This window comes from Bolinopsis microptera, chromosome 1, assembly GCF_026151205.1.
Source record: "Bolinopsis microptera isolate Bmic1 chromosome 1, MBARI_Bmic_1.0, whole genome shotgun sequence".
NCBI classification, from domain to species: domain Eukaryota; kingdom Metazoa; phylum Ctenophora; class Tentaculata; order Lobata; family Bolinopsidae; genus Bolinopsis; species Bolinopsis microptera.
This window is the reverse complement of record NC_087072.1, coordinates 19075960-19096062: the sequence shown is the minus strand read 5'-3', so window position 1 is coordinate 19096062 and position 20103 is coordinate 19075960.

Genomic DNA, 20103 nt, shown 5'->3' with positions numbered 1-20103 from the left:
CAAATTTGGCCATTCTGTGAGGCTAGCCATTCTGTGAGGCATTTACCCGTAGGGATAAATACTAGGACCTATCTCTACTATAATTCAGAAAATTGCCCACGTGCAAAAAAAAAGAAAAAGCAAAAGGTTGCAAAGTAACCATGGTAACGAGGGTTATTGAGTTATTACACGCACGTGCACATGCAATGATTGTTTTAACGTCATTTTGATCGGTTTTGTTGATATTACGCTGTGTTTAGTACGAGCAACATTTAGATCGGCTGTATTTTTGGTTGTGACGGATATTTTTTGACGCGATTTAAACTTACAAACAAAAAATACTATTTGAGTATTAGCTTTCTCCCTGTGACCACGGGTTTTCTAGTCACCTAATAAAATCAAAAAAATGCAGCCAACTAATTTGTTGTTGAGCTTTCTATTCTCCTACAATTGACTAGAGGAACCATCTTTGGCGAGTATTAGGAACTCAGACCATTAAAAATACAGTGCTGTAAGTTTTTCAAGGCATGTGGACTAAGTGGGTCGAGAGTACTTGACTTGAAAGTGGGTGTTGAGAATCCTCAACTAAACTAAAGAGACGTCCAGAAGATGAGGCAGTAGAGTGAGTAGTAGAGGCTGCAGCTGAAGGAGAAGAAATTTCACAAGAAGATGGACAGAGAGAGCACTATAATAATCGTCTTCATGATAGTTCACCAATGGCAAGAAAACAACAATTTCAAGAAAACAACAATTTTATTTAGTATCAATTAAAGCAAACATAAATATATTTTATATATAACTAGCAGGACCTTTTTACCAGATATCTTAGGGGACTTGGAGTAGCAAGAGAATGGATAGAAGGTATATACCTAATACAAAAATACGTCAAAAAGAATCCAGGGTGATACAGGATCGGAGAGTGCAGACCGTAAAGTTTACGCACCCACCCTTGCCTCCTAAATTCTTGGTTGGGTAGGCATTTATTGAGTTTTATGTATTACGCATGCTTTTAAATCGCTAGTATAGTTTGATAAGCTGCCGATAGATTGTAAGCTGGTGCTGATAAGACTGCCTTACACTCAAATTTACAACAAATGTACATCCAACCAACTCCTAATATGGACATCATCTCTTCGGACTCCGGGCTGCCAGGTAGTGGTGCCCATACCACTACCTCTACAGAACACTGCCTGGCAACCCCTACCACACACGGTATGTGCGTTAGTACTCAAACAGACATAACTTTTGGACAGTGGCTTCCTACCCTGTCACCTAAACTATGTCTCGATCTGTTCGAGCACGTTAAGGACGAGCACATGGCGCACGAAATATCGTACAACAATTCACTGGGAATTGATTTAGGGATTAAATCCAACACTAAGACTTCAAAACGTAAAGTTCTATTGAAACAAAAACTGGAGAACGATTGTAAAAATGCTAACTTTATCAATTCGTTTACGGTAGATGTCGCTAAAATAGATTCGTTAATGAACCATTTTTCCGGTTTGCTGGAGAAGGCAGAAACAACACTAGAGGACTACAAGACAGAAGTTCGGAGAACAACCGCAGACTGCGTCAGAAACAGCGCACTCCCTTCTGCTCCAGCCCAACCACAGTTAGTAATCAGCTCACCCTCCGCAGCTCTACCTACTCCGGTATGTAATCTAAGTGTGAACTTTAATGACATTAATTGGATGGACATCTGCAAGGGCATGAACTTCCGCAGAATCGCATCCCGATCCGTACAGTACTTCGGAGCAACAGATTACCGCTATGGGTCAACCGTGCATCATGCCAGAAACTATCCTCAGAACTCCGTTATTGACCACATTTTTACAAACATTTCGAATGCATTAGATGACCCTACGTTTAATAAGGAGCAGGTAACTTGTCTAATCACCAAATATGAAAACGGCAAGTGCCATATACCCTTCCACAGTGATGATGAAAATGAGGTCACTGGTGACATCATTACACTCAGTCTTGGGGCTTCTAGAGACCTGGTATTTCGTAGCAAAGTCGGTCCGGTCAAACAACAGATCCACAAACTTGATCATGGATGTGTGTATGTGATGACACGTGAATCACAGAATTTCTGGGAGCATGGTATATTGCCACAACCAGAAACTCAGGACTGCAGAATATCGCTTACGTTCAGACGCCTCTCTCAGAATATCCCCCCTCGCAAAAAAATCCCGAGGATCCACGAACCGATTCATAAGCCTACAGTTACTGAGCAGTCTCAACCTAAGGAGCGTCTATTATTCTTGACGGACTCGCTTCTCAGAGATGTTCCTTTCGACCTTCCTAACGTACACTGCATCAAACGCGAAATGTACCAGTTATCCAAAATTTTAGATCACGAACAGTATATTTCTGGCTCTAAAATTGTCATAATTTCTTCTGGTATAAACGATTTATCTCGCTATGACCACCACCACCACTCCCTTTCATGTGATTTTAAAAGAAATATTGATTATCTAATTGAGAAATATCCTAACACGACTTTTATATTTAATTCTTTAGTTCTCACACGTTTCTCGTGGCTTAATGAGGAGGTTAAGCTTTTTAACAGTTTTATTTTTGAACTAAGCAATAGAGTGTCCAAGCTATGGTTCTTTGACTCGCACCATATTTGTACTGTTTTATACCAGAGAAGAGAGGTCATTGTAGATCCTGATGGAAACGGAATCCACCTAACAGTACTGTCCAAGAGAGAGATAGCTCGCTCTCTTGCTACCTGTGTCAAAGAATTTATGGGGCGCAGCTACTTAATTCGAAAACACTGGCCGCTAAGACGGGAGTATGTTTCTTCATTGGGCAGACCTTAGAACAGCAATACAATATACAAACATACTACATCGAAAATTTGGACATAATTATTAATCTTATACTAAGAATCGTACAGTATACGAACCATGTCTTATCTGCACCAGCTTACGGCTAATCGAAATCTTATCTTTACTAATTTGAATCACGTAATCAGACCACTAAGTACATACACTTACAAGTTACAAATACAGAATACAAGTCACATTCACATTTCACATACTTCAATTAACTTTTTAAACTTATTCCCACAGAATAACACTTAACTGAATTGATTTCTCTAGTTAGGAGCTGAAGTTAGGGACCCGGACAGAGTGTTCACAAAACCTCGCACGTTTTCTCACTCTTCCCTGGCCCCATTTTCTTGGCTCACTCATCTGGAGTAGATACTTTCAGTAACTGTTTTTTCCGTGTACTTTATTATATATTAATATACAGTAGCAAACCTATATCTACATTTAAACAAGAGTATCATTTACAGCCAAAAAAAATGGTAGTTATCCGAAATAGTAAAAATAGCTGTAAGGCCTGTACAAAGCGCCTAGTCTCACACAAGATAAGCATCACTTGTAGTATCTGTTATATGACATATCACCCAAAATGTGCTCACCTAACACCTAGCGACATAACTGAACTTACTGGAGAATGGTCTTGCTACAGCTGCATTTCAGAAATTCTTCCAGTGGGCGCCGTCATGCCTCTATTACCATCACGGCCTATACAAATCCCAGTCTCCAATAAACGAGAAAAATGTCACACTTGCACAAAAATTGGGAATGTAAGACAAATGACCAAATGTTGCTACTGTGACAACCTATCTCACACAAGATGTTCTGCTGGCTCAACAGGCTGCAAAGAATGCTTGAGAAAAATTTTCCCAGCATATGATGTCTCCATTAGACAGCTTCACATGATAAATCTCAGTAACACTATTAGGTTTAACCCCTTTAATCGCGACCACCTATCAAATCAAATAGGTGATCGTGATGATACTGATGCTGATTTGAATCCATGGGAAACAACGTCTAGTCTTCTAAATAACTGCAAATACTATACCGCGAAAGCAATAAAAAATACGAAGGAGTATGAATTAAAACTTTTCTCGCTAAACGTTAGGTCACTTAATGGGAACATTGAAGAATTTCGGGAGAATATAGATCAATACACAAAATACGACGTTCTCTGCTTCAATGAAACAAATTGTAACACGGAATGTTTGCCTTTTCAGGGAGAGGAGCTCGAACTAGACGGTTTCTATCCACCGTATGTTCAGACTCCCGCCAGAGCGTCAAATCGTGGTGGAGGATTAGTTATATATGTTAACAAAAAACTATGTGAATTATCTGACATAAACGTTAAGAGCGCTCTATGTTGCCACGATAATCCTAAGATAGGAGAATTCTTGGTTGCAGAACTTACCTTGAAAGGGCACAAAAACGCGTTAATATGTAATATATATCGCTCTCCAAGTGGAGATTTGAATGGTTTCCTTGAACAATTAAAAATTTTCCTCCGTAACTTAGCAAGACATCGAAACAAAAATATCATACTGGCCGGTGATACTAACATAGACCTACTAGATTACGGGAGAATAGACTCTGTCACTAAGTATGTGGACACTCTAGCAGAGCATGGGTTCGCTCCTGTGATATCTAGACCAACTAGAGTCACAGATCACAGTGCGACAATCATTGACCATATTTTCGTCAATAATTGCCACGCTGTTACAAAATCGGGAGTAATTTCTGAGTCAATCTCTGACCACTTGGCAACTTTTGTCACAATCATGGTTGATCAGAATAGGCTCAGTTGTAAACTTCAAGAAGATACAACAGAAATGTCTTCTCGAGTAATAAACGATGACAGTATCCAAAAGTTCGAGAACGACATTTCTGCGGTAGACTGGAACTTGGTTAATAACTATGATTCTGTAGATGAAAAATTTGAGGCTTTCGATAAAAAATATAGTGAACTATACGACCGAAATTTCCCAATTAAGGCAAAAAAGAGTAAACCAGGCCGCCGTAAAAACACAAAGCCGTGGATCCAAGAATGGTTACGGTGCGCATGTGATCGCAAAAATAAATTTTATGAAGATTTTGTCACAAACCCGACCACTGAAAATGATATTAGGTACAAGAAAATGAAGAAATTTGTGAATAAACACGTGGATAAGGCCAAAAACAAATATTACAACGCGTACTTTACAAAATATTCTAGCGACAGCAGAAAACAATGGCAAATGGTTAATAACTTGTTAAACAGAAAAAAAAAGGCAAAATTAAGATAAACAAAATTAACTATAATGGGAGCGAGATAACAGATTCTCAGCAAATTGCGAATAGCTTCAATGACTATTTCTGCAATATAGCTGAGACTCTTAAGAGAGAAAATGGTCTCGTATGCTCTGAGGGCAGGACTATCGTAACAGAAACTCAAGATAGCAAATGCCAGCGGAGCATGAATCTAGAAGATTCGTCCGCATCAGAAATAATTGAAATAGTTAAGGGTTTGAAGATTAAGTCGACTTCTGATATGAGTATACTTCCCCTGAAAAAAGTGAGCAATATACTTGCACCAGTGCTTAGCTGCCTAGTCTCTGCGTCTCTACATCAGGGGAAGTTTCCGCATAAATTGAAAATCGCGAAAGTAGTTCCACTTCACAAAGGTGGGTCACGTGCTGAAGTTTCAAACTATCGACCTATCTCACTACTCTCATGTTTCTCAAAAATCTTTGAAAAAATTATGCAAGCGCGACTATTAGATCACTTAAAGACAGAGAAAATCCTATTTGACTCTCAATACGGATTTCGGGCTGGGCACAGCTGCGAACATGCTTTACTAGAAGCCCAAAACCATATTCACAGGGCACTAGAAAAAAAGCAGGTCACAGCACTGCTTCTATTGGACTACAGCAAGGCCTTTGACATGGTTGACAGCAGTATTCTTCTGAGAAAACTTGAGCACTATGGAGTTCGGGGGTTGGCTTTATCTTGGTTTCACTCATATCTAACCGATAGAGAGCAATACGTGAGCGTCAACAACTGCAAGTCCTCTCACCTCAAACTTAACTACGGAGTACCACAGGGCTCCATTCTCGGACCAATTCTGTTCATAATCTACATCAACGACCTTCCTCAGATTAGTAATTTAGCTAAACATATTTATTTCGCTGACGACGCAAACCTAATAATAAGTACAGATACATTTGAACAACTTAATGCATTGGTGAATGAGATTCTGACTTTGATAATTGATTGGGCTACTAATAACGGGCTTAAATTAAATGCTAGCAAAACTAAATATATGATCTTTACAAATAAAAAAACTAAGGATATAGAAATCTACATGGGAGGTGAGCGACTAAAGCAAAGTTATCACGAAAAGTTTCTTGGCGTGATCATTGATACTAAGCTAAATTGGGCCCACCACATTAGACATTTAGCCACTAAAGTATCTAGAAATGCGGGTATTCTCTACAAACTCAAAGGCTCAGTACCTAACAAAGCACTCAAGTTGATATACAACAGCTTTGTTCAGTCTCACTTGTACTACTGCTGCACAGTTTGGGGAACAAGATCGCTAAACTCCGTTAAAAGAGTCTTCTCGGCCCAGAAAAAGGGCATTCGCGCTGCAGATAACCAATACCACCGCTATTTTTATGACAAAGATCTGAATAGCACACCTTCACACACAAAGGAAATTTTCAATAAACTTGAAGTATTAGCTTTACCGAACGTGATAGCTAAATGTATATTATGCTTAATGCACAAAGTTTATTCTAACACTGCACCACCAAATATTATAAGAATGTTCACTGTTTCAAACTTAAACGCACCTAGAAGAGAACCTGAGTTCTTTGCAGTACCATTTAACCGTTTATGTAATTCAGACAAGAGCATTTCTTACATTGGGCCTAAGTTATATAACCAAACAGTCAACATTATTAACAAGGACATAAAATATGTCACCACTTGCCTACAAGACAAATTCCTAAATTCATTCAAGTCTACAGTCAACAAGCATGTGCTTACTGCACAAGCACATAAACCGGATGACAAGGACTGGGACAACTCAAATTTCGTACTTTTAGAAATTTAAATAATTTGGTACAACATACGTTGATGAGAAAAATCAACAATAAACTATTACAGGTTAGATGTTTACCTGAGTTCTATATCTTTCGATAGCAACTCCATCTATCAATCTGATTAGCAAGTCATTCTGTATTCCACCAGTACTTGTGATCCTGGTTGCAGCTTTCAACATGTTTTATGGGCCCAACACTCAGCTTTCACAGTTTATGACTTCTGGCCTCCTTGCGATGTCGTAGCAGGTAGACCATTTCTTGTTGTCGCGGGCTAACCAGATTGTATAGGAACATCGAAGAGCGACCAAAGCAGCCTCATTCAGGGCTTTATTCTTCGTTCTCTTCGCCAATCCAAAGTAGTTAAATAGAGCTGGTACAGTATGGTGCCAGAAGCCCCTACACCCAATCTCTACCGTAAAGAGCAGAGCTTTCCAACCGCACCCGTCGATGCCAGGAATCAGCTCTCTGTTGTAGCGTGCTTCTTTACGTGCTACTTGGTCACTGAAGTTACTCTCGTCACCACAAGTCAGTTCAATCAGAACTACTTCTCTCAAACTATCCGACCATACTACAATGTCGGGTCTCTCCGCTGTGTTGTAGATGTGCTGTGGGAACTGGGCAGGTAGTGTATCCTCGTCCCATATCAGCTTCCAGTCTTTCGCTCTTTCAAAGGGCCTATCCTTCCTCAACTTTGGCTTTGGGTGTTCATACTTCCCATCCTTCGACTTGAACCGTATCCATTCTTTGTCGAAGGTCGTGGAACCTGAGGAATTGTACATCTTGAGTTGGTCAAGCAAGGCTCCGGCTATAACACGTAGGACGTTGTCATGTCTCCAGTTGTACCTTTTGGAGTTTCTTGCTACACTGCAGACGGCTAGGATGTGCTTGATGTTGCACGTCTTCCATCCACAAAGTGCACAATTTCATGTACTCGAGTAGTTCCACAATTTCATGTTTGCAGGGGTATTAGCCACGTCGTGTGTCGAGTTTAGGTGGAATTTAAGGAGAGCCGGGCTCATCTTGTAGTTGTAGATAAGGCTGTTCCATCCTAAGTCTAACTGCATCGTGTTCTCCCATGTCAAGAACTTGCCCTGTACTCCCTTGTTTACCAGGGTGACTAGCATGTCGTTCTCTGACACCGATTCTACCAGTTGTCTTAGCTTCTGCCTCTCAGTCAACTTTGGTTTGCATCCGAGTCCTACTCGGTCTTTAGTCACTACTCCAACCAACTCCTGGAAGTAAAGATCTCGCTCTCTTGCCGTCAGCTCCGTTGTATAAGACCATCTCGGGCTGTTCTCCTGTTTCTCTCTCTTCTTATTATAGGCTTCTACAACTTTGGTGTCATCACTGTTCTTCAGGGCGTGTCCCTTTGATACCTGAAGAGACTTGTATAAGTCACTCAGCTTCTTCAAGTTTAGCCCGAAGTAATCCTTGCTCCTGTACAGGACTGTCACAGTAATTGATCTAGTAACACCCAACCACTTCTTCAAGAATCTGGTGCAGATAGCATCCAGTTCGTACACAAAACTTACAGGAAGGTTGTAAATCATCAGATCCCAGGACATCTTGCTAGTCAGCATGTTATTGTAGATCCAACACTTCATGACACCGTTGAGACCACACTCATCCACTGTCTGAAACAGAGTTTTTAGTTTGTCTTCAATCCGTTGTTTAGTGTCATTTAACCCTAGATCGACATAGATCCAGTGGCCCAGGAACTTAATCGGGTTGTTTCCTACATAGCTGATTATCTGGCCGTCAATCAATATCTCTGGGTCATAAGCCTGGTACGTACCATCTATCACCTTCATTCCCAGGGAGACACACTTGCTAGGCTTGGCCTTCATTTTCCTACTCCAATCCAAAAACTGCTCCATCAACTCTATCTGCTTCTTTACCTTCTCTAGTCTGGAGGACATAAGTGTTAGGTCATCTGCAAAAGCCCGATTCGATGTAGGTTGCGAGCTAAAGGAGGGCTTATAACCCAGTTCTTTTTGATCTTGTAGAAGATCTAACAGTAAGTTGAATACAATCAGGAACAACACTACTGAAAGAGGGTCTCCTTGAAAGAGGCCTAACATGTAGTAGAACCAATTTGACTTCCAGTCTTTGGTTACCACCCTTACAATCAGTTCATCATAGTACTTAAACATGTAATCTATGAGCCATTCAGGGAATTTGTAATGCCGGAGGGCATAGAGGATCAAGTTGTGTGGGACTCTGCCATATGCATTCATTAAATCCACCCAGACAACGAATATCTGACGTCTAGTAGATTTGGCGTCTTTTAGTTCTTCCATAAGCACTTGGGTGTGTTCAAGACAACCAGGAGTCTTCTTCAGAAAGCCCTTCTGAACTGACTTGTCTATGTACTTATTAGACACCATATAATCCAGCATCTTGTCTGCTAGAATTCCCATGTTCAACTTGCCGCTGGTGTTCGTCTTTGTAATATTCCTGAACTTGCTTGGGTCTGACAGATCCTCAGTCTTTGGGATAAGGACTGCTTCACCAAATCGCCATTGTAGTGGCACTATCTTCTTGTCCCACAGGGTAGATAGGGTTTGGAAGATCATGTGTGCGGTTCTCGGGCATCTCTTATACACCACATATGGTACACCGTTTGGACCAGGGGATGACTTATTACGCCTGCTCTTCAGCTTTGCATCGAAATCTTCCTTGTCCAGCTTTGTCAGCTCGAACTTAACTACTGGGGGCTTGGCCTCAGGAAGGCCTTCCAACTTAGTGTAGATTGCACCTCTGTCCGTGTCCTTATACTCCTTCTTGAAGAACCTGTCTGCTTCTTCCTTAGAGAAGCTTGGCGGTGCGTTGTTCTGCTTACCATTAAGTAGCTTCTTGCTGTAGTCATACGGGTTCTTCTTAAACTTATCCTGCTCTTTCTTCTCCTGCTTGCCCCTCTTCTTCTTGAGCTCATTGCGTCGACTTTTGTTGTGGAGCCGCACCAGCCGGAGGTACTCTCTTTTCGCTGTGGCTGTAGCGTTAGTGTCCTTACTCCTCTTTGCCGACCTCATATCTTTCTTTGCTATCCTCTTAGAAACCCTAATCGCCTTAGTCTCCCTGTCCTCTCTCTGCTGTTTCTGTTCGAATATCCTCTTCTCTTCCCCAAATCTATATTCCAGGTAGCTGTAGATTCTCCCTTCAGTCTTTTGAAGCCTGATCGCCTCATCCTTCTCTACGATCTCGTGACAAAGCATAACCAAATCTTCATCTATTCCTTTCCATATTCCTCTCTCTGCTGCTTGTGGTAATTTAAGCTTCTTTGTAACCTCAATCTCGATGTTGGGCGGTTCATGATCTATGAACTGAAAACGCAAGTCTGAGCAGGCAGGTTCCTTTGTAGCTCTGTGGTTGTGTTCCTGGCTAGGTTCCTGCTCCGACATAGTATTACGGATATCATCTATCCTCACCAAAGGTTCGGGTTCGAGCTCCGCCGGTCTCATTTTGCATCTCCAGAGATGTTTGTTGATCTGTTTGAACATTCGCTTACACCACTGACAAGTACTATTGTCAAATTCTCTCAAAGATCCTTCATCGTTAAATCCGGGTTGACCTTTGATCCTCCCCACCTGATCGGAGGTCTTGGGGCATTCTCTTTTAGTTGACGTAGTGTGATTTGTCTGTACGAGGAGCCTTACTGAGGCAGTTACGTACTCTGCTCTTTCACAGGAGTCATCAGTTCTTTCCCTGAAGTCATCGAGTCTTTCCCCAATCGTCATCAGCACTTTCCCTGACGTCAGCAGTCTTTCCAGCTGTCAGCAGACTAACACGCCCGTCTGCAGGCGCACAATCCATTTCCGTGTGTGAGAAAAATCAACAATAAACTATTACAGGTTAGATGTTTACCTGAGTTCTATATCTTTCGATAGCAACTCCATCTATCAATCTGATTAGCAAGTCATTCTGTATTCCACCAGTACTTGTGATCCTGGTTGCAGCTTTCAACATGTTTTATGGGCCCAACACTCAGCTTTCACAGTTTATGACTTCTGGCCTCCTTGCGATGTCGTAGCAGGTAGACCATTTCTTGTTGTCGCGGGCTAACCAGATTGTATAGGAACATCGAAGAGCGACCAAAGCAGCCTCATTCAGGGCTTTATTCTTCGTTCTCTTCGCCAATCCAAAGTAGTTAAATAGAGCTGGTACAGTATGGTGCCAGAAGCCCCTACACCCAATCTCTACCGTAAAGAGCAGAGCTTTCCAACCGCACCCGTCGATGCCAGGAATCAGCTCTCTGTTGTAGCGTGCTTCTTTACGTGCTACTTGGTCACTGAAGTTACTCTCGTCACCACAAGTCAGTTCAATCAGAACTACTTCTCTCAAACTATCCGACCATACTACAATGTCGGGTCTCTCCGCTGTGTTGTAGATGTGCTGTGGGAACTGGGCAGGTAGTGTATCCTCGTCCCATATCAGCTTCCAGTCTTTCGCTCTTTCAAAGGGCCTATCCTTCCTCAACTTTGGCTTTGGGTGTTCATACTTCCCATCCTTCGACTTGAACCGTATCCATTCTTTGTCGAAGGTCGTGGAACCTGAGGAATTGTACATCTTGAGTTGGTCAAGCAAGGCTCCGGCTATAACACGTAGGACGTTGTCATGTCTCCAGTTGTACCTTTTGGAGTTTCTTGCTACACTGCAGACGGCTAGGATGTGCTTGATGTTGCACGTCTTCCATCCACAAAGTGCACAATTTCCTGTACTCGAGTAGTTCCACAATTTCATGTTTGCAGGGGTATTAGCCACGTCGTGTGTCGAGTTTAGGTGGAATTTAAGGAGAGCCGGGCTCATCTTGTAGTTGTAGATAAGGCTGTTCCATCCTAAGTCTAACTGCATCGTGTTCTCCCATGTCAAGAACTTGCCCTGTACTCCCTTGTTTACCAGGGTGACTAGCATGTCGTTCTCTGACACCGATTCTACCAGTTGTCTTAGCTTCTGCCTCTCAGTCAACTTTGGTTTGCATCCGAGTCCTACTCGGTCTTTAGTCACTACTCCAACCAACTCCTGGAAGTAAAGATCTCGCTCTCTTGCCGTCAGCTCCGTTGTATAAGACCATCTCGGGCTGTTCTCCTGTTTCTCTCTCTTCTTATTATAGGCTTCTACAACTTTGGTGTCATCACTGTTCTTCAGGGCGTGTCCCTTTGATACCTGAAGAGACTTGTATAAGTCACTCAGCTTCTTCAAGTTTAGCCCGAAGTAATCCTTGCTCCTGTACAGGACTGTCACAGTAATTGATCTAGTAACACCCAACCACTTCTTCAAGAATCTGGTGCAGATAGCATCCAGTTCGTACACAAAACTTACAGGAAGGTTGTAAATCATCAGATCCCAGGACATCTTGCTAGTCAGCATGTTATTGTAGATCCAACACTTCATGACACCGTTGAGACCACACTCATCCACTGTCTGAAACAGAGTTTTTAGTTTGTCTTCAATCCGTTGTTTAGTGTCATTTAACCCTAGATCGACATAGATCCAGTGGCCCAGGAACTTAATCGGGTTGTTTCCTACATAGCTGATTATCTGGCCGTCAATCAATATCTCTGGGTCATAAGCCTGGTACGTACCATCTATCACCTTCATTCCCAGGGAGACACACTTGCTAGGCTTGGCCTTCATTTTCCTACTCCAATCCAAAAACTGCTCCATCAACTCTATCTGCTTCTTTACCTTCTCTAGTCTGGAGGACATAAGTGTTAGGTCATCTGCAAAAGCCCGATTCGATGTAGGTTGCGAGCTAAAGGAGGGCTTATAACCCAGTTCTTTTTGATCTTGTAGAAGATCTAACAGTAAGTTGAATACAATCAGGAACAACACTACTGAAAGAGGGTCTCCTTGAAAGAGGCCTAACATAACGAGCAACAAAACTTTAACCTCATAACAAAATATGACTATCTTCGAGCATTTTTTTTTTTTTACAATGCTATCGACACCGCGCAATTTCACTGTCATTTACAACTTTTAAAAGATAAAAATATCACCGCGCATTCTTCAGACCCTGTGTCGCTGTTCTAAATTTATGTCAAGAGATAAGAGTTATTTAAAATTCTTAATAGTACTATTTAAATTTGCTAATAGCATAATCATATTTTATACATTATTAATACTTTATACATTGTGTGCATATATTTATATTTGATTGTAATTAAAGATTTTAAGGCGTTAGTGCCGAGTAATGCCTTCGGGTAGTGCTCCTCAATCAATCAATCATTTATGCGAACTTGGTCGTTTATACTCCAAGTCCCTTTGTTAAAAAATTAATAAAATTTATCTCAGGAGTTAACTTCATTCAACAATAATAATATCAATATCAATTTATCGCATAAATTTAACTATCGAATACAGGTTTGATTATCGAATATAGGTTCGATTATCAAATGTAGGTTCGATCTGATATAAATTTGTAAAATAAAATATTTAATTATTAAAAACATTACATCAAGTGGTTAAAAATGGATCTGAAAGCTTATCAGCTTATAGTTCAATCATGATAGTAATATTAGGTGTGTGCTGCTGCATGTGCAATTTAATTACTGCAATTTAAAATTGGTTGGAGTCCAGGTATCTTTTAAGTCAGCTGCCTGTGATTGTACTAATAGTGCTTTGGTTCTCAATTTTATCAAGTTAATGGAAGTTTCTAGGCAATTGCTTGAAGTTAAAATTTTTTTATGAACTGTGTTCCAAAGCTTGGCTGCATTAAACAAAAAGGTATTTGATTTATTTAGAAGAATAACAGTTAGACTCGTTGCACGGTTTGAAATGTTGATGGCCTCATAAAGGGAGTAGGGGCAGTGGTACTTGATAATCTTAGAGAATTCTAAAATGCAGTGATATTTGTACAAGTTTTGAGCCGTTAGAATTTTTAGTCTATTAAAAATGGGTTTTGTATGCTCCTTTTCAAAGTGTTTATGGTCTAATTTTTGCATACCATACGGTCTAGTACGTGCACATGTTGATTGTTTATCTAAATATGAGTCGAGATCACCAAAAAGGATCCTTACACAGTGCTTCTGTGTGATAAAAAGACTGTCATTTGATCGTTCTTTAAGGACAACGCCCCAGACACTTATACCATAACTGAGATGTGATTCAAAGAGAGCATTATATATTTTCAAATATAGTTCACCAGGTATCGAGTGTCGAATTCTACAGATTGCACCAGTCATGGACCGAAGTTTTTTACGAATGTAGTGCATATGGGCAGCCCAGTTTAACTTACTATCTATAACAATACCTAGGAATTTGGTATCCTTGACTTTAGTAATAACCTTACCATCGATGAATATTGACCTAGACTCATCTAGTAGGTTAGCAAATGGTCTGGTCCTTGCACAGGTCTCATCATATTCAGAGGCAGGTTTAAAATGGATGTAGCAGCATTTAGACATATTGATATGGAGTAGATTACATTTCATGTAAATCGACACATGTTTAAGAACTAAGTTTGCTTTTTTGTATGTTGCTTCTCTAGATGGTCCTGATATAAAGATATTAGTGTCATCAGCATAAAGTACAAATTTCACCTCACTGTCAGAAAAACAGTTCACTATATCGTTCATATACAGTAGGAAAAGTAACGGCCCTAGAATTGACCCCTGTGGTACCCCAAATTTCACATCCAGTGTTTCTGATGGTACATCGTTATACATAACATACTGCTTTCTGTTAGTCAAATAGCTTTTAAGTAAGGTAAGTGCTGTGCCCCTAATACCATAGGAGTTTAATTTGCTTAGAAGAATGTTGTGGTCAAGGGTGTCGAAGGCTTTGCTTAAGTCAATGAATATTCCTAAGACATGTTTATTGCCAGCTAGAGTCTTTGTAACGGAGTCTATAGATTTGTGTAGAGCATGAGTGGTGGAATGACCTTTTCTAAATCCAAACTGTGAGTCTGTCAGTACACCTTTAGATGTGAAGAAATTATAGAGCCGTTTGTAAATGATCTTCTCGAAAATTTTTCCAAATAAAGGTAATATTGATACAGGCCGATAGTTTTCGATACATTCCTTATTGTCTTTCTTGTAAATAGGAATAACTTTACCAGTTTTAAAAATAGTCGGGAATGTACCACTTTGTATACATGTGTTGTAAAGCCTGGCCAAGGTACCAGCTATAAGCTTTGATGATTTCTTTACAACAATTATTGGTATGTCACTCGCCTTGCCATTTTGAAAATCTTTGATCACCTCAATGATCTCGTCTTTATTAGTTTCTTCCAGATAAATGGAGTCAGATACTGAATTTGACATGAACTGAGCAAATGATTCAATTGGTTCCAGAGAAATACTATTGTTCGACAGTACATTTTTATTGAGATTACTTGCAAGAGATGTAAAGTATTCACAAAATTTGTTAGCAATTATTCGTCTGCAGGTAACTCTCTGACCGTTTATGACAAAATCGTCCTTACATCGAGACATAGTTTTACCACGGAGTTCATTAATAACTTCCCACGTCTTTTTAGAGTTCATGCTGTACTTTTCGAATTTTCTAGTGTAGCACATAGCCTTTGCCATATTTATTGAGCTTTTGAGAAACTTGTCGAATTCCTTGTAGCAAATGTGCTTATTCGGATCCCCGTCAGGTAATTTTAATGTACAAGTCTTTTTCCATTCGAAATACAATCTAGCTTTCTTCTCGATGGAATTAATTAGGCCCTGGGTAATCCAAGGGTTGGTTATGCTATTACGTTTAGTGGTTCTTGGAGTTGGAAGTTTGCAAGACAAGTCTATTTTTTCTTGAAATAGCTGCATAAAAGAGTCAAATGTGTCACAACTGTAGTGGAACATATCCAAATCGTTTTCTATTTCAAGACAGAGCTTCTCTAGGTTAGCATTACTATAGTCGTAGTGTATAGTAATTTTGTCTGGTGAATCAGATAGTGACACAGAGTCGGGGGAAAGCTTAACAAAAGTGAATATAGGGTGGTGATGGGAGATCTTGTCAGATATGACACCAGAGATAAGGGATTGGTCTAATACATTGGTGTGGATATTGTCAATACAAGTCCTGGAACAACCAGGCATATGGTGAGTTGGCACTGATATGGTTGGTATAAAGCCATTGTTAAATATTATTTCTTGGAATTTGTCCTCTGATGAAGATGGGTGGTTTAAAATGTTAACATTGAAATCCCCAAGGATATATACCTTCTTGCCATTCAGTTTAGAGAGAATACGTTCATATGCTTCGTTAAACAGTTCAAGTGATGCGTTTGGAGGACGGTAGATAACCCCTACAACGGTTGGGTCTTTCATACTGGTGATAGATACAAACAGTGATTCTATGTGCTCATTACAGAGAGATAATCCAGTAATCTTATTAAAGTTTAGAGAGTTTTTCAGGTTAAGACAAACTCCTGATCCTTTAGCCTTGAACTGGTTTTTGTCTTGACAGAAATAACGGGATTGGTAACACGAGGAGTATCCACTAAGCTGATATAGTGTTCCATTGTCAGCATCAGTGTTTGTTTCTGCAAGACCAATAACAGAAAACTTGTGGTTTATACTAGACTGCTCAACTGCAAAGTTGTCAAAGTTTGTTGCATTCCCATCAATGTTGAGGAATAAAGTGGACATATATTCGACTGAATTTCCAGGCAGGGTGGTGGCATTCAACTCTGTTATGGAGAATGTTTTGCAGTTTTCAAGAATTTTTGAGCTGTTGTAGATAGATTCAATATAATTAACTGGCTCATCATCAATAAGGCCGTTGTTAGCAAAGTGGGGAGCTTGGTAGAAAGGGTTGTATCGAATAATATCGTTGGCTTCAATACAGACTTTGCAGTATATTTCATCTCGAAATTTGACTATGTTGTCATTAGTTTTGCATTTTTTGTGCATTATTTTGTCACACATCTGACAAATTATGAAAGGGTGTCCAGCTCGTACAGGTTTATTGCAGCAGCAGCAAATTTCGCATATCAATCTAACTATCATGACTGAAGTATAGATCTACGTGGTCGTGGGGAAAATCTGCCTCTAGCTTTGGCATTAACAACATCACTGAATGATCTCCCGTCAACAGGGCTACCAAATATCTTGTGAGCAAAAGCCCGGGAGAGTTTGAATATACCGTTTGATCCAAGGTGAATTGGGTCATCCGGCTTCTTATATCTACAAAACTGCTGATTCAGCAGACCATCTTCGTCAACAAAGCTATTAAGGCCACAGGGGGGGGTCCGAGGTCGATTTTGAGATTTTGAGATATGTTGTAGAGCTCGATCTAAATTTTCAAATGCTTTTGTCCTTACCGAAAACAAAGTTTCCTATTTGAAGATATCGCGCGTTGAATTTTGAGGTTTACCTGTAATTCTATTGTAAATGAAAACTTTAAATGAAATCGTGTTCAAAATCTATCTTCTTTTTCAGTTTATGACTTAGAACCTTGTAACTTGGCAACAATGTTCTTCAAGGTATTTTGAGTTTTTGTTATGTAACGATTTATAATATCTTGCTCCAAAGCTGAGATATGAGGTTAACCATGAGTGCTGGTTACAAAATTTAAAATGGTTAACCTCATAAAAAGAGTTAGGAGCAAAATTACAACAATCGTTACATAACAAACTTTTAAATTTATGTCAGGAACATAAGTTCCAAATTTGAGGTGAAATGGATAAAAACTCTAGGAGAAGATAGATTTTGAAGTCAAAAATTCGAGGTTTTCAGGAGAGGCAAAAAACTGTTTTTTATGTTATGTGATTTTTGAAAATTTTGCCTTTATTTGTATATTTTTCAAAGTTTAACTGCTGAAATAACACAAAAACAATAAAAACAAAGCTTATCGTAGTTTTCAGTTGTAATGGCATCAATATTTCTGCCCTCCATTATCGATTTATCAAAAAAATGAGGTTAAATGAGAATTGGTTAACCTCATTTATAAAAAAAAGTAAAATAGCTACAGACAAATGAGTGGTGGCAAAGTATCCACCACAAAAATATATATTGATTCAAAGCATAATGTTTTTTTGCATTTTTTGAGGCCTCGACCCCCCCCTGTGGCCTTAAAATCTAATGTACCTATTCTAGAATTGGTATCACAGTATCCAAATAAAAACCTGCAATTTGTGCTAGAGATCGGAAGGCAGTGATACTGTTATCACTATCATCTCTTAAGATAGACCAGCGCAGCATGGTTGGTCACTAGAGGAATGCTCATGCAGGGTTTCTCTGTAGGAACAGCTGCACAGTGGACAGGAGAAAACTCTGTGGTAATTGTTGTCCAATACCTGACAATTTGGACACTGAGGGCCACCCTTGCCTGGAAGGCTGCAAAGGTGAAGTCATGGCCGTGTAAGAGAGACATAACCTTGGTCTCTGTGCTTCTGCTTGAGTAGCGAGGAAAGAACTTTTGGCTCCTTTCATCAATGTTATCCAGTATCTGATCCTCACTCTGATTTATTATTGCGTTCAGCAGGAGATGTTTATTCCAAGTAAAGTCCATGAAGTGCATAATTTCTTCTTTTGAGTAGCTGACAACATCATTCTGGACACTAGTCAGAAGGTCTGTTTTGCTTCTGTTCAGTTCGTTGGACCCAGTTGTTCACGTTAGAATCTTGCGTATCTCATCAATATGGTGCTGGTATCGGTGGGCCTTTGCTTCCTCTAGCTGCAAGATGAGCCCTTGCATAAATGGGTCACTTGTAAGAGCTTTTATTATGACTTTTATAGTGACCATCTTGTAGGATATCTCAAGGGGGGAATCCCAAGCACAACAGAGGTCAAATCTTTGGGAGGATCCGGTGAGTGGCCCCGCTTATCTTCAAAAGGACCCTGGCATAAATGTCTTTGAAAGTATCGAGGTTATCTTTAAGCCATATAGGAGCAGCAAATAGAAGTTTTGTGGGTACTACTGTTCTGAAGAGCATTGTGAGTGAGCTTGCATTCAGACCTCTGTGGCGGTTGGAGTTTTGGGTGATCCTGTGGGCTGTAACAGTATATCCTGTCATCACTCCTGGAGTAATGGATATTATATGTTTATTTCAATATATATAATAATCAATAAATTAGAATAGAAACTTGTCTTCTTTTCAGCTCACTCTTCTGAAACCTCTTCCTCTACATTCTCAGCCTCATCCTCAACTTCATTATCTTCATCATCAACATCATCACCCCTGTCTTCATCACTGGTGGTGTGTGCGAGATTTAGGTCCAGTTCATCAACAGGTATTGCTTTCTCATAATACCGTCCTCTGTGTCCTCTCACTGCAATCAATACTGTCTTAAGTAGCTCAAACCGCAAACGACGTCTTAGATTTGCCATGATGAGGCTTTTGTCCTGGCTGGTCTTGGCTGCCAGAAGTGTTGCTACTCGTTTAAGGAACATGGTAGCCTGTGGGCCCATACCTCCGGTGGTCGAGAATACAAGGCCATTGCAGGTTCCTTTTTCAATTTGTACACAGCGGTCTCCATATTTCCTTTCTTTCTCTCTCTCATGCTTGCTGTACATCTTTGCTGGGGTATTGTGATTAGCGTTGGATTTGGCTCCGGGGTGTAAAACCCTGATATCAAAAAAATGCCATCTCCATTGGTGACCACAAACCTCTAGCTGCTATGTCGAGCCTTGCCCCATCATCAAGGATGGTACCAGGGTGAAGGCTTTCTCCAGTGCATGGCTGGAGTGTGGGCTCTACAACAACCTCATTACAGATTTTTTCAAGAATGCTTGCAACAGTGTCTCTCAGTCGGTTGTGTCTGCTGTTGACAAAGCCTCCTTTCTTGCAAATAAGAATGTGGTTGTAGGTGTTATCTTTGCCACAAATGCATTTCTTGGCTATGTTGGCAATGGGTAGAGCATATCTCAATGGTATCGCGTCTTTGAACCCTCGCTTGTTCAGGACAAAGCCGTACTTCTCATAGGGAAGTCCGGTCAGCCAGCTTGATGCACCTTTTTCACATGCATGTGGGATCTTTTCACTGATCGAAGGTGGAAGTAAGAGTAACAGTAAGTTATTGCAGAATTAAAGATATTAGTACAGTATTGTCTTGTAGCAAAAATAGACATGAAAGAAAATTGTATGGTAACGCTCGATTTACTATAGTACTTTATAAGTGGTGCTTTTTAAAGTAATTTTAATATTTAAAGATTACCCGTTTTGATTGATTCACGATGTCAATCCTTTGCATTTCCCGATCTGTATAAGCATTATTGGATGCGCGGCGCGGCCCACTAGGGCATAGCGCTACAACCGTTTT